This window comes from Herpailurus yagouaroundi, unplaced genomic scaffold (genome assembly GCF_014898765.1).
Source record: "Herpailurus yagouaroundi ecotype Mexico unplaced genomic scaffold, PumYag 187, whole genome shotgun sequence".
NCBI lineage: Eukaryota > Metazoa > Chordata > Mammalia > Carnivora > Felidae > Herpailurus > Herpailurus yagouaroundi.
The window spans coordinates 15,403,399-15,417,810 of NW_024412418.1; the positions used below are offsets into that span (position 1 = coordinate 15,403,399).

Below are 14,412 nucleotides of genomic sequence, written 5' to 3' on the forward strand. Positions count from 1 at the left end.
ACTAATAAGATATTAAATTTCATTAGAAAATACCAGAAACATGTCCTAAATGCCTAAATATATGTTATTATCAGATACATGAGTCTTTCAAAATTGTAATAACTTGTGCTTAATATTTTTAAAGAAAACTTTAAACATTTTTTAAAAAGATGATACTAGTCCACACCAATTACACCGACAAAAGTTAATGTCTGTTGACAACAATGGTGAGAAAGGTGATGGGAAGCAAGAATTCACCCATCTCAGATGGGAGTGCCCTTTGAAAAGTCATTAGGAAACATCCAATAAACTTGAAGAATGCAGTGTGTGGCCCAGCACTCCCACTGCTAGAAATTTACCCTAAAGAAACATTCACCCATTTTCAGAAGGAGACACTTACAGAAAAAAATACAGAGCTGTTTGTGGAAAAAATGAAGAAATGGCCACACCACAACTGAGCATCATTGAACACCTGAGTAACCAACCAGCAAGGAGAAAATAAACGTTGGGTGGGCAAGTAACAATGCATAACACAAAATGTGTTCACAAGAGTTCTTTTATATATTTGTGTGGTTTTTAATTTTATTGAAATGATCTCATTCTGAATGGCCTTGCTGCTCATTACATTTTTAAGATTTGTCCATTTACATGTGAGAATGTAACTCATTTCCTTTCATTGGCAGTGTTATTCCACAAAGTGACTGCAATGGATGTTGACTTCTATTGGTGATTCATTATTTTATAACTTAAAAACCATGGAATTAGAAAACACTTGAAAGGCAATAATAATCACAACACCACCACCACCAGTGACTGCCATTTATCTTTACTACATGCCCGCCATTGTGCTAAGCACTCTAATTATGTCATTCCATTTAATCCTCACCACCCTACTACACAGTATTTATCAATCTGGCCTCACAGATGACAATGTGAGTCCTCTAGCAATAAGACACCTGACAAAGGTTCAACAGTTAGCACATTAAAGAGCCCAAGCTTGAACAATTCTAAGATCATAGAACCTGCACTACTAACTACCATCTGAGGAGTGCATTTCCCTGCTTAATTAAGAACGGGATATTTTCTATAAGCTTTTAGGTTATTTTTAAAGACCTCCAGGAAACAGCAATCTCAAAGATAAACAAAATCTATATTTTAGAACCAACATGATTTTTAGACGGCGACGATTCATTAACTCCCCTTTCCTACTATTCTTCTCAGCATATTTGAGATAATCTGTTATGCTGAACAGGCAACTTTTGCACTTCCCCATTTTATCTAACCCCTGGAAGGCACTATTAATATAAGTTTGTAAAGAGAAGTTTGATTTAAAACGCATCCTAACTGCTGATCATGAATTTTATAGATTGCATGTTAAGAATCTCTGCTGGCAAACCGAAAACTTTAAAGGACTTCCCATCATAGGTATGAAAGAGGTGCAGCTCGCTTCTTGGAGCTTCTGTCATAAACTCTGGTTCCCGCTTTCTATTAGAGAGGGTATCTTTGGGACTGCATGGATTTTCCAGTGACTCCCTGAGTTGAGGTGGTTGGCTTCTAGGAGCCATGCTAAACCCTACCACAGTGGCATTCACTTTCAAGCTTAACTAATCAGACTCTGGTTCCCCTGAATTTAGAATTTAGAAGAGTCACAGAGGCTGGGAGGTCTTAGCAGTTGAGCCACTGTAATTGAAGCAATCTAGGAAGAAGGCCCACAGATTCACACTACCAAGGTCAGAGACCCCACCTGGTTGCAGTGCTTTCTCAGGCTTTGAGTCAGTTTTCCCCCATACTTATTTAATCAAAGTGAAACAATTGCTACTCCTTCTTTTCTATCCCTCACCTGTCTTCAAAAATACCAGACAATTATTAAAAACATTTTCATATACATTATATTTTTGTTAAGTCTATTTGTTTACTTTGAGAGAAAGAGAGAGAGAGAGAGACAGTGGGAAGGGAAGGGGCAGAGAGAGGGAGGGAGAGAGAGAATCCCAAGCAGGCTCTATGCTGTCAGTGCAGAGCCCAACGCAGGACTTGATGTCATGAACCATGAGACCATGACCTGAACCAAAATCAAGAGTCAGATGCTTAACCTAACCAACTGAGCCACCCAGGCACCCCTCATATACATTATCTTAATTGATCTTTACAAGTTAAGAAGGTTGGAATGATGGGTGGGATGTGCCCCATTATATAGAAGAGGTCACTGAGATTGGAGAGGTACTCTCTTCACAGAGCAAAAGCAGTAACCAGGTTAAACATTCAGTATGGACAGTCTGCAACCAGAATGTCAGCTATTCTTACAGACAATCAAGCTCAACTCTCTCTGGAATGATTGGTGATCTGCCAGCAATGCTTTAGCAAAGTTTATGTTTCAGGGTACTTTCCTTTTGTCCCTGTAAATGATGCTTCTACCAAATGTCAAGACACCTTGCTTTCACAATAAACATTTAGCAGTTAACAGATTTTATTATAATTACATAGCCTTCTCCCCTTCTCCTCCCTCTTTTCTCCATATCAAGAGTGAGGCCTCACCCTTCCTTCTAACCCCTTTCTGCCAAGGCTAGTATTTACCTTGGAAAACCATGCTGGGTACAGGAGAGAGAATGGACATCCCTGAAACCACTTGCTACCCCAGGGCCCCTCTGCCCTCTGCTTGAGAAGGGAAAGCAGGGTCAGTGTAAATCAGTTCTCTAGTAAAAGGTTCTAAATACCCAGGAGGATCCAAATGTCAAAAGAGCAGAATGTTTTTTCCTTTTGTCCAGTTCTATGCTCTGAGCCCCTAGAATATTACCTGGCAGATAATAGGTGTCAGTAAATATTAAGTGACCAAATAAGTGAATGCTAAGCATTGCTGAACCAAACAAAAGCAGAACAAAATTTGTGAGAGATCAGGAATAGAACATTGTTCTGTTACTAACAGAATATTTCTGTTGTTTTGAGCGAGTAATTAAACCTTATTGAGCCCCAACAGACAAATGGAAAAAATGCCACCTAGTTAACACGGACATTGTGAGGATTAAATGAAATATGGTACCGTGCACAGTATATGTTCAATAAATATGCGTTGAATGAATATATAAATGTATGCACACATAAGTCAATCATCCTTTACTAGCTCAATTTATCAATCAGCACCAAAAATTTATTTCATAATAATAAGGATGCAGAATAGAAATCTGACCTTAATTGCAAGTGTCTATGGACAGAACTCTTCACTATGTCCCAGTGCCATTCACAATAAAATGCAAAGTCCTGAGGCTTTCATGATCTGGTTCTTATAGTCCCTGACTGATGCCCTACACTGACCTTTGCCAAACTACTTACAGTTACCCTACCCAAAGCATACTATGCTGTCTCATGTTTTTGTAAAGATTTTTTTTAAGTTTATTTATTCTGAGAGAGGGAGAGAGAGAGAAAAACTCGAGAGTGGGGGAGGGGCAGAGAAAGGAATTGAGAGAGAATCCAAGCAGGCTCTGAGCTGCCAGCATGGAGCCCAACATGGGGCTCGAACTCACGAACCGTGAGATCACGACCGGACCCGAAATCAAGAGTCGGATGTGTAACCGACTGAGCCACCCAGGCGCCCCTGTCTCATGTTTTTCTGTTTAAAGTACCCTTTCTACACCCCTTTCTCAGATGTCTGCCTTTTAAAGGCTAAATTCACATGTCACCTCCTCCAGGAAGTCCTCTCAGATTGTCCCTTCCAGGCTGGACTAGGTCTCACCTTTCCTGTACATAGAGCCCTTACCTCCATCATTATATTTGCTAACTAGGAGAGAGAAAGAGAGAGAGAACTACTCATTCTTATAATACTATACTAAAATCAAATATCTTCTTGCCTGTTTCCCCCATAAGGCTGTGAGTTCTTTAAGCAAAAAGATCATATACTAATCAACCTTGCATTCTAAGGATTTACTATGTGTCAGAAAATGGTAGGCTGGTGCTTCATAAAATTTACCACAAGAAGAAAAAAACAAAATGTTTCTCTTTAATTAAATAAAGTTATAGGCCGAGCAACAGATTAGATGCTAGATATACAGATACAAACTGATATATATCCATTAACTTCATGGAGTTTGTAATATAATAGGGATTTGTAATGTCTCTAATGTAATGTAATGTCATTTGTAATGTAATCTAATAGGGAACATAAGTGATAAACATACACTGAATGTGATGGTTACTTTGAAAGGGAAGGGGTGGGGTGCTAGCAGCAAATAACCAAGGAAATTAACTTAGTCTATGGAGGAGATTATCCAACTTTATAGCTCATAAGAATCACAAGCAATGTTTGCTCAAAGTGTAAATGTCTAGCCCACACCTTCTAATTCAATTGTTCTAAAAAAAAAAAGTTCTGAAAGCTAAATTTTAATACTTCCCCCCAGTACCAATACAGGTAATGAAGAAATATTAACATGGGGTCCAGGATTTCCTCTCCAATGAAGGTAATTTTCATTTGAGACTTATAAGGAGACTATGATTTAGCCACACTGGTAAGGCTGAAGAACAGACCTGGAGTTTTTGGCACAGAAAAATTATGTCAAGTCCTAAAAGAGAGAGAGAGAGACAGAGTGAGGAAGAAAAAATAATGCCCCTACCAGGAAGCCAGAAAGATTAATGAAGGAAGAGAGGAGGATGAATGGGTCATGGGAAAGGTCTGAGCATCTGTGATTAGTATATGCAACATTCACCTAAAGGCAATGGAAAATCACAGGAGGGCTTTCAGCCTGACCACCTCTCTGTGACTCTGCTACTCCATCCACAGTAACCCCTGCATCACAGACTCTGGAAGGGTTAGATGGGAGCAATGCCTGGCATAGAGTAAGAATTTAGCGAATTGTTATATATTACCATGATGACAATTTTTTTTTAAGTTTATTTACTGAGAGAGAGAGAGAGAGAGAGAGAGAGAGAGCATGTGTACACGCAAGCGGGTGCAGGCCAGAGAGAGAGAGAGAGAATTCCAAGCAGGCTCCGTGCTGTCAGTGCCTGACATGGGGCTTGATCCCATGAACTGTGAGATCATGACCTGAGCTGAAATCAGGAGTCGGAGGCTTAACTGACTGAGCCACCCAGGCGCCCTGTGATGACAATGTTTATATTTGGATTGTTTTAAAATCTCAGGTAGAGCTGAGGATGGAGTTCAAAGTAAATGAAATACTGTAACAAATTATAGAGCCAAGCAACTCCTGAATCCAGGGAGGTAGGGGCATGAGGCAGCAGTGCAAATGCCAAGAACGTAAGCATTACTTAAAGAAACAGAAGGTCCCAGAGGAGGAACAGAAGTCTCTCAGACCACAGGTACACAAGAGCGAGACAGGACCAGAGATGATTTACTACTGAAACTGGCAGGGTAGGCACTTCCTAATGAGTAAAATTAGAAGGTCTTAAAGCTGGCTTTGCAAGAAGAGTGTGATTACTGTCTTTGAAACTACAACTCCTAAGTCAATAAGAGATGGCTCAGCAAGATGTAGCTTTAAGTCTAGATCTGACTCTCAGCTGGGTTGAGTTAAGCCGTTATAATGTTGGTTGATCGTTGAATATGTTCTAAGATTTCTCATCATCCCTTTGCCTGGGTGAATCCCAGAGAAGGCACCTTAAAACTGCCGGAGACTTGCATCTCCTCACTTGTCATTCCGATCCGTCTACCTTCTACATGCTCAGCTTACACACCAAGTGAGCAAAAGCAGGTTCAAATGAGCAGCACCCAGCCTTTGGCAGCTCTTACCTAAGAGCATCTTAAAACACTTCCAGGTGGCAGCTGGAGACACTGAGCTTGGAGAAAGCTGGCCCACTTGCATGGATTTTGTACATTAGAAGGAAATGGGTGATGCATTCCATGTTTTCTACCTTCAATTGTATCAGTGGTTACCAACCATGGCTATAATCTAGAGAGGTTTGGTTTTCTTTTTGAGGTGACAATGTTCCAGCCATAAGAGAATCCAGAGATACCAGATGAGAACGAGAATCTGGAGGCTCTCATTTTATAATTAGGGAGACTGGTTCAAGAATCTATTTTGGAAAGTTGGCCAGGTGATTCTAGTATCCAGCCAGGTGATTACACTGAATTATGTAAAGTTTGCATAAGGCTGTCTTGCTTACAAGTACAAAAATGCACTCAAAGCATGCAAAGTTGGATTCTCAAAGTGCTCAAGCAGGTGGCATTTGTGGGGAAAGCAGATACGGTCTGGGGATGCCCAGAAAACTGGGGAGTGCCAGATCCATACAGAGGAGTCATCACGTACTCAGGTACAGCCAATTGTTAGGATGTGGAAATGCTTGCCCCATGTTGTCAGGTCTTCTCATTCATTTCACAAGAGCAGCTACAATTCTGGTTGTTTGTATTATGCAAAAATCCTGACACTCAAGTGATGACAAAGAATTTTTAAAACATCTTCTGGGATTTATGCTATAATCTAACACTTAACAAAATCCTGATGCCAAAGATCCTCTGACAGCCTACCTAGATTCAGGGGTCCATCCCTGGTCTTATTAATTATGACCAATGGACAGTGTCTTATAATAAATGGCTACCACTCCTTTTGGGGGCCAGAGTGTATCATTAAAATTTTTTTTAATGTTTATTTTTGAGAGAGACAGAGCGTGAATGGGGGAGGGGTAGAGAGAGAGGGAGACACAGAATCTGAAGCAGGCCCCAGGCTCTGAGCTTGTCCGCACAGAGCCTGATGCAGGGCTCGAACTCACAAACCATGAGGTCATGACCTGAGCTGAAGTCAGGCACTTAACTGACTGAGCCACCCAGGCTCCCCGAGTGTATTCATTTTAAAGAGCCAGGAAAACAGAATGGAGAAACTAGTCTGGTGTATTTCCCCAACCAGAAAACCAGAGTTCAGTGAGTGAGAGTTATAGGAGAAAAGGTTTTGACTCACTGGAATTCTCCACAAATAGAATCACCTTCCTCATGAGGTCTGGTAAGTTTTAAGTCACCACAGCATTCAAGCAGTGGGTGAAAGATCATCTAATGGAGATAGGCCCACATGTGTGCATCTGATAACCGGTAATGACCCTCCCACCCTAATATGCTACTATATCCTCATCTATGCCTACTCTGCTGGGTTAAAGTATGAGTATTCCTGACTCCCAGTCCTGTTGAACCGAATGTCTCCTAAAACAATGTCCAGATTACTTTTCTAATCACACAAGACTTACAGTAGAAGTAACCGTGAATAAAGAACTTGTAGGAATATGGCCCAATATATGCAGGAGAAAACTTGTTTTTAGTGTAACTGTCTTCGCATTTTATCATGTGTTAATTTTTCCTTAGCACTTCCTTTTTAAATCCTGATAATTCTCATCCCCAGAGGAGATCACTGATCTTCTTTATAACAGAGAATCTGTGTCTCAATGCCAGGCCTTCTGACAGAATGCACAGGGAAGAAGAAGAATCACCCCGGACCAGTCTGTGAGATTATAGGTCAGGATGGAAGGGAGCTCTCCCTGCAAATAAAAAGATGACCAAAAGTTCTTTGTAATAAAAAGAATAATTTCCAGACCCCATGAACATTAAGCCAGCTGCAAAGTTTCCAAGAGAAGGATTGCAGCCTGGCCAAACACTTCTGGAGCTCTGAGGATAAAATCATAATTAAATTTATAATAGCACTAATGACTGAATGCCTCCATGCATTATCTTGTTTAATCTTTGCCCCAAACCTTGAGAGTAAGCATTATTATCCCCATTTTATATACAAGTAAAATAAAGCTTAGAGTCCTTAATAAAAGGGTGATTTGGAGGCAGAGGCCTAGTTTTGTGACTTGACTCTCCTAGTTGATAGCTGCATGATATAAGGAATTTTTCTTAACTCACCAATAAAGGAAAGATGATAATAGTATCCATAGAGAAGGAATTTTGTGGGTCTTAAATAAGATTATCTTTGCACATAGAAAACTCTTGATAAATATTAGCTGCAATTGTAACTGCCAATTAATGGCAAAATTAAAACTCTAACTGATGCTCAAATCAGTTTTCTTGGCCATTAGTTTCCTTCACTATGGTTTCATACTCTGTCAGAATAACTTCTCTACAAGGAAATATGTTACTTGCTTTATTGGTTCTATCTAGATCTCTTTGACTCAATCAGTGGACCCAACACCTCTTTCGTTGAGACTGATTTACTATTTGTACTCAATTACAGGGGCACGTGGCCCCTGACCCATAAATGGATTGATCTCATCTCTGCCCTATGCACACCTCCTAGTGGAATCAAAATTACTGGGATAATTTTGTGGCACACAACCACAAAAGCTCAGGGGCATATGACAATAAATACGGATTTTCTGAGTGGTTCTGTTGTTCTGGCCAAATATATCTGGATTGCTCATGAGTCTGTGGTCATCTAACACGTGGGCTAGGGCCTGGCTAACCTAGGAAGGCTTTACCTGGGGTAACTTTTCTGTCCTCCAGATGAACTCTGATCATCAGCAGCCTAGCCTGGGTCTCACCTCATGCAGAGGCAAGGGACTAAAAGAGAAGAGAAGCTCAACAAGCTTCTTGACAACTAGACTCAGAACTGGTACGATATCATAAGGCCAAACCAATTTTTAGGGGCGGACAAATAGATCCTCCCTTTTGATGAGAGGACCCATTAGGTCACATTACAAAAGACTACACAGGAATGATACCATTTATGAAGCCTACTACACTGTCCCATCAATGCCTGGAGTTTCAAGTTCAGTGGCCAGACTGTTTTCCCAAATGGGAAGAGAAAGACTTGCTATGGGTCAGTTGAAGACACTGAAAATATTTTCAATCATAAATTTCAAAATCATATTTAGGCAATGGAATTTCTTTTTTTTTTTTAATTTTTTAAAATATCTATTTAGTTTTGAGAGAGAGAAAGACAGAGTGTGAGCGGGGAAGGGGCAGAGAGAGGGAGACACAAAATCCAAAGCAGGCTCCTGGCTCTGAGCGGTCAGCAGAGAGCCCAACATGGGCTCAAATTCACAAACTGCGAGATCATGAACTGAGCCGAAGTCTGACACTTAACCAACTGAGCCACCCAGGCGCCCCAGCAATGGACTTTCTAATATTCTTGTCTGAAAGCTATTTTCTCTTCCAAAAGGAATATCAAGGTACAACTTGATGCCTAGTTAGTACTTAAATAGCCAGTTAGTACCAAAAAATCACTGGTTTTTAAATTTATTTTTATTTTTTAAATTGTTTTTAATGTTTTTTTTTTTTTTACGTTTATTTATTTTTGAGACAGAGAGAGACAGAGCATGAACGGGGGAGGGGCAGAGAGAGAGGGAGACACAGAACCGGAAGCAGGTCCAGGCTCCGAGCCATCAGCCCAGAGCCCGACGCGGGGCTAGAACTCACAGACCGCGAGATCGTGACCTGAGCTGAAGTCGGATGCTTAACCGACTGAGTCACCCAGGCGCCCCTTTAATGTGTATTTTTTAAGAGAGAGAAACAGCACAAACGGAGTTTGGCAGAGACAGAGGGAGACACAGAATCTGAAGCAGGCCCCAGGCTCTGAGCTGTCAGCACAGAGCCTGACCTGGGGTTTGAACCCATGGGCTGTGAGATCATGACCAGAGCCCAAGTCGGTCATTTAACTGACTGAGCCACTCAGGCGTCCCAGTTAGTGCCAAAAACACTATTAAGGATCACCTTTTATGTGGGTAGAATGGGAAGAAGTCATAATGGTTTCTGGCCTTTTTAAATTCTACCAGAATCAAAGGATACTTCCCCAAAGTAGGGAGCTCTATCTTTCCATTAATCTGGGAGTTTCATTCCTATTCAATTACATAGTCACCTAGTCCAGGAGGAATCAGAATATTACTGGCCTATAATTTCTAGGAACAAATAACACAAATCTATTGGTTTAGGATTACTTTGGGTCAAACATCAACCTCACACCAACATATTCAACTTAAAATAACCGTGTAATCTGTAAAGTCAAAATTTAAAGTAAATTTTGGTTATGAAAGTCTAAGAGTAAAGCAGTTTGAGTACTGGAACAGGGAGCCCACATGAAAATTCTCTAATTTCTTAGTTTTCCAAGCAAAATTCATAAAATAAGTGATCTTAGCTATAGACAAATCCTGCCTTTAATTTTCTAGGGGACATCATAAATTATTCAACCCTCTTGAAGGCTTTTGTTACACCAGTATAATGTTCAATTCTATTTAGCAAGTATCAGCAATATACCTCGGTGAGTGCTTAAGGCTATGTAGGAAAAAGATGCGGCATTTGCCCCTGAGAAGTCAAAAGTCCTATACGTTTTACTTTCTCATAATTTATCATAGCTGTTCTATCTCTACCTCCTTTACTTCATATTCTAGTCATTCTCCACTAGACAATTATAAGACACTCCCCCAACTGTTCTTTTTACCTTCAATCATATCTCTCTACCATCCATCCTCCACATCCCTGCTGGGGTGACCTTAGAAAATGAAAATCTGACCACATTTCTCTAGCCTGTAGAAAACTGCAATAGCCCCCCGTTGCCTGCTGATTAAGTCCATGGTGTATGAAGCCTTCCACGATTCCACCCCCTCCAAGTCCAACCTTTTCTCAGTTTAGCTGACATCTGTCCCATTTCACAATCTGTGGTTTTCTTTACTCAAAACTACTTATCCTCCCATGAGCATATGTCTACACCATAGTCTTTACTCATGTTGACTCCTTCTTCTGGAATTCCTTTCTCTGCTATCACTCCTCTTCCTCCTTACTTTTCTCCATTCTCGGGGCACCTGGGTGGCTCAGTCAGTTGAGCGTCCGACTTTGGCTCAGGTCATGATCTTGCAGTCCATGAGTTCAAGCCCCGTATCAGGCTCTGTACTGACAGCAGCTCAGAGCCTGGAGCCTGCTTCAGGTTCTGTTTCCCTCTCTCTCTCTGCCCTCCCCCACTCATTCTCTCTCTCTCATTCTCTCTCTCTCTCTCTCTCTCTCTCTCTCACTCTGTCGAAAATAAATAAAGATTTAAAAAATTAAAAAAAAAAAACTTTTCTCCATTCTCTACCACCTAATAAACACCTTATGTCTCACTAGAGACTCACCTTTCAGGTCTTCTTCCCAGCTAGTGGTCATCACCTTCTCCTTTATATACCCAATGTGTCCTTTTACATTTCTTTTTCTTTTTGTATTTTTTTCCTCATTTAATTTTTTAAAGTAATCTCTACTCCCAACATGGGGCTTGAACTCACAACCCCAAGATCAAGAGTCAGTTGCTCTATTGACTAAGCCAGCCAGGTGCCCCTCCTGTTTACATTTCTGTTATAACATTTCTGTCTGACTGAAGATTTCATTCAGTCTCATGTCTCCAGCTTCTAGCACAGTGCCTGATATGGAATTAGCACTGTGGACTGTTTCTTCAATTAACACATGGATAAGTGAGTTGAATAAATGAATACATGTTGTGACAGTGAGATATATAGATATTGTCTTAAATTTGTTGTACTTGCCTATATGCTAAATAAGTAATATGGTCAGTAAGATGTGAAAGGTTTCAGATTAAGGGAAGGTAGGTCTGAGTTACTATCATAAAGAACATAAGACTTGAACTAGGTCCTATAAAGTAAGTATGCATTCAGAGAGAGACAACTGGGAAAAGCATTCAGGTAGAAGAGAAAGAAAGACAGCAAAGGTGGAGAAGTAGAAATATAAGGAGTACTCTGAGCATGGAAATGTTGGCATTCTACTTGTGGGACACGAGTGACATATAAAGGGAAGACAAGTTAGAATGAGGTTTTGTATACTGAGCTTTTGTAAATTAGAAATAATGCATATACATTTCATGAATAAGCCACCTCATGCTCTATTTTAGTTTAATTTTGCCTCTTTGTTCTTTTTTATATGCTGTGTCTCTTTCATACTGGCTGGTGTAAAAACCAAGGAGGACTCTAGATTACAGCCTTTGGAATTTAATGAGAACGGAAGAAATTGATAACATTATTCCATTCTCGTTAAGATACTTTACTTCTAAGGGATTAATGTGGGGGAGGCCATTTGGTATTCCTCTCGGGTTGTTAGCCACCAAATGAGATATCAGGCTGCTAATGGCTTTTACATTCTCCCTCAGATAGCCTGTACATCTGACCTTTCAAAGTTTGGTAACATAATTGGTTGGCCATGTTTTTCCTTTCCCTCAGGGTTAGTGAAACTCTCAAAGACAAGTGAGAGAAAGGGAAAGTTAAATATTTGCCCCAAGAAAGAAGCCAATCATAAAAGATCGTGGATGGATCAGGACAGGACAAATCTAACACCACTGCTGGAAAGGCAAGAATTTTTTCAACTGATGGCAAGTCCATCTTATAACTTGCAAAGCCTTGAAAGCATGATCCGTCTATCACTTGACAGCTACCTATTAATGAATGATGTAGTTCACTAAAACATTAATTTAACTCAAGGACTGAGAGAGTGGAAGATATTGAGTGATAACATCTTCTGATTACTGTTTCACACAGGACAATCATAGTCTCCTTTTCAATCACAATAAACTTAATTCATATATGAAACACTCAAAAACTCCTTTGTTGAATAAGTATTAATTTTCTAATTTCTAGAGAAAATAGATTAATCTTTTTATTTTGGCTGATGAGTCAGGATTTTATTAGAATACTGGGGGGATGAGGTTCTGAAGAATAAATATCATTCTTCATGATTACATATTCAGAAAGCAAAGAGAAACTTACAGAGTCCTCCTTATTTAGGGGAGAGGGAGGTTCCAGGAACAAAACTGCTTAAAACTACAAATGATCAGTAAACCCTTGATATCATTTGGAGCCAAGCGCATGCATTGGGGGTGAAGTTAAACAATTTTCAGGTACTTGAGACTGAGTGGCATTAAGAAAGGAAAGAGGGGGACATGATGTGATGGGTCATGCAGCTCACCAAACAAACATCCTGGTCTACCCAATATGGTTCTTACAAAAAGCACAAGTAAAGGTAAGTGAGCACTGTCTAGGGTCTTCTTTCAGAAGGAAATTCAACCACTCCCTGCCTCCCCCCACAGATGGTAACATTCACTTACATTTAAATAGAAATTTGATCTTGTTTTAACATGGTCTTTAACTACTAAGGAATGCAGGTACCTGCAGAAACACAGAGCCATATATTCTGGGATGATTATATTGGAAAGTAAATTTTCTCCCTCAAAGAAGACTTTCCTGATCTATACGTATGGGTCAGAGGTTCACAGGATGCTAGGGCAGAAACAAAGATTCTCTTTAACTCAGACTTTTGTTTCTACACTTGATCTTAGCCAAAAGGCCGAGAAGCGATCAGACTTTTGTTTCTTAAACTCTCATAAAATATTAGAATCTGGGACAACTGTATGAAGCCATATATGTATCTGTGGAAGATTGTATTTATCCAAGATGCCTCCAAAAACGTCTCCTATCCCACAATCTCTTCTTACAGTGTAACCTTGACACTCCCATCTAGGGGCAGGGCCTATGTCCTCTCACCTTGCATCTAAGCAAAGTACTGCAACTGCCTCTTAGATCTCAGTCAACAGCTATACCACCTGCCAGACACATGGGTAAAGAAGTCTCCAGATGATTCCAGATCCTAGCCTTCAAGTCATCCCAGCTGAATCCCCAGATTTCACAGAAAAAAAGGACAACTTGTCATCACTGTATCCTATCCAAATGCCTGACCCACTGAATCTGGGAGCATGACATAAAAAGCACTCATTTTATTCATGCTTATAAAATCATCACTTAGTCCAGCTTGCGAGGAAACCCAGTTGTTTTAATTGTTGGGAAATTATAGTAATTCCCTGTACCCACTTTGCCCGCCTCAATTCTTTAAACTCTTCTTTTGTAAATACGCCAAATTTTCTATAGCATTCCAATCCACACCAGACTCTGACGGACCTATTCCTCTAAAAACAAGGTTGTTCCTACTTACCACAAAAAGATTAGGTACGTTTTTGGATAAGTAAAATAGTTTAATGATCGTTCAGATTCACTAGCTGTCAGATGCAAAAGAAAAACAAGATAATTCCAAATGTTTTGACTTGTAGGATATTGCCTTTGGGATTCATGTACATACTCTCCACTTTACCCATTCTCTTCAATTGGCTAACTCCTGCTCATTAAGGAGGTTTCAGTGTATACATCTTTTCTTGCAGGAAGCTAAGGCACCCTTCATTTAACCCAATGGTTCTCAACTGGGTGCAGTTTTGCTTCTCCCCTCACAGGACATCTGGAGATGTCTGAAGACATTTTTGACTACCGCAACCTAGGAGAAGGATGCTACTGGCACCCAGTGGGTAGAAAGAAGCCAGGGATGCTTCTAAACATATTGTGCAGGACAAAAAATTATCCGTCCCAAATGTCAGAAGGGCTGCTATTGAGAAACCCCAATTTAACCCACCATAACATTTATCATACTCTATATATCTGCAGTGTTCATGCACTTGGACAATATAAGCATGCCTTGATTTCCACTGCATTCACCTTGTG

General features: G+C 40.2%; 1 pseudogene; it reads right to left on the minus strand.

Annotated features, from left to right (window-relative positions):
* Positions 1 to 13,130: 13,130 nt before the first annotated feature.
* On the minus strand, positions 13,131 to 13,225 carry LOC121043973 (uncharacterized; annotated as a pseudogene).
* Between the last annotated feature and the right edge of the window lie 1,187 nt (positions 13,226 to 14,412).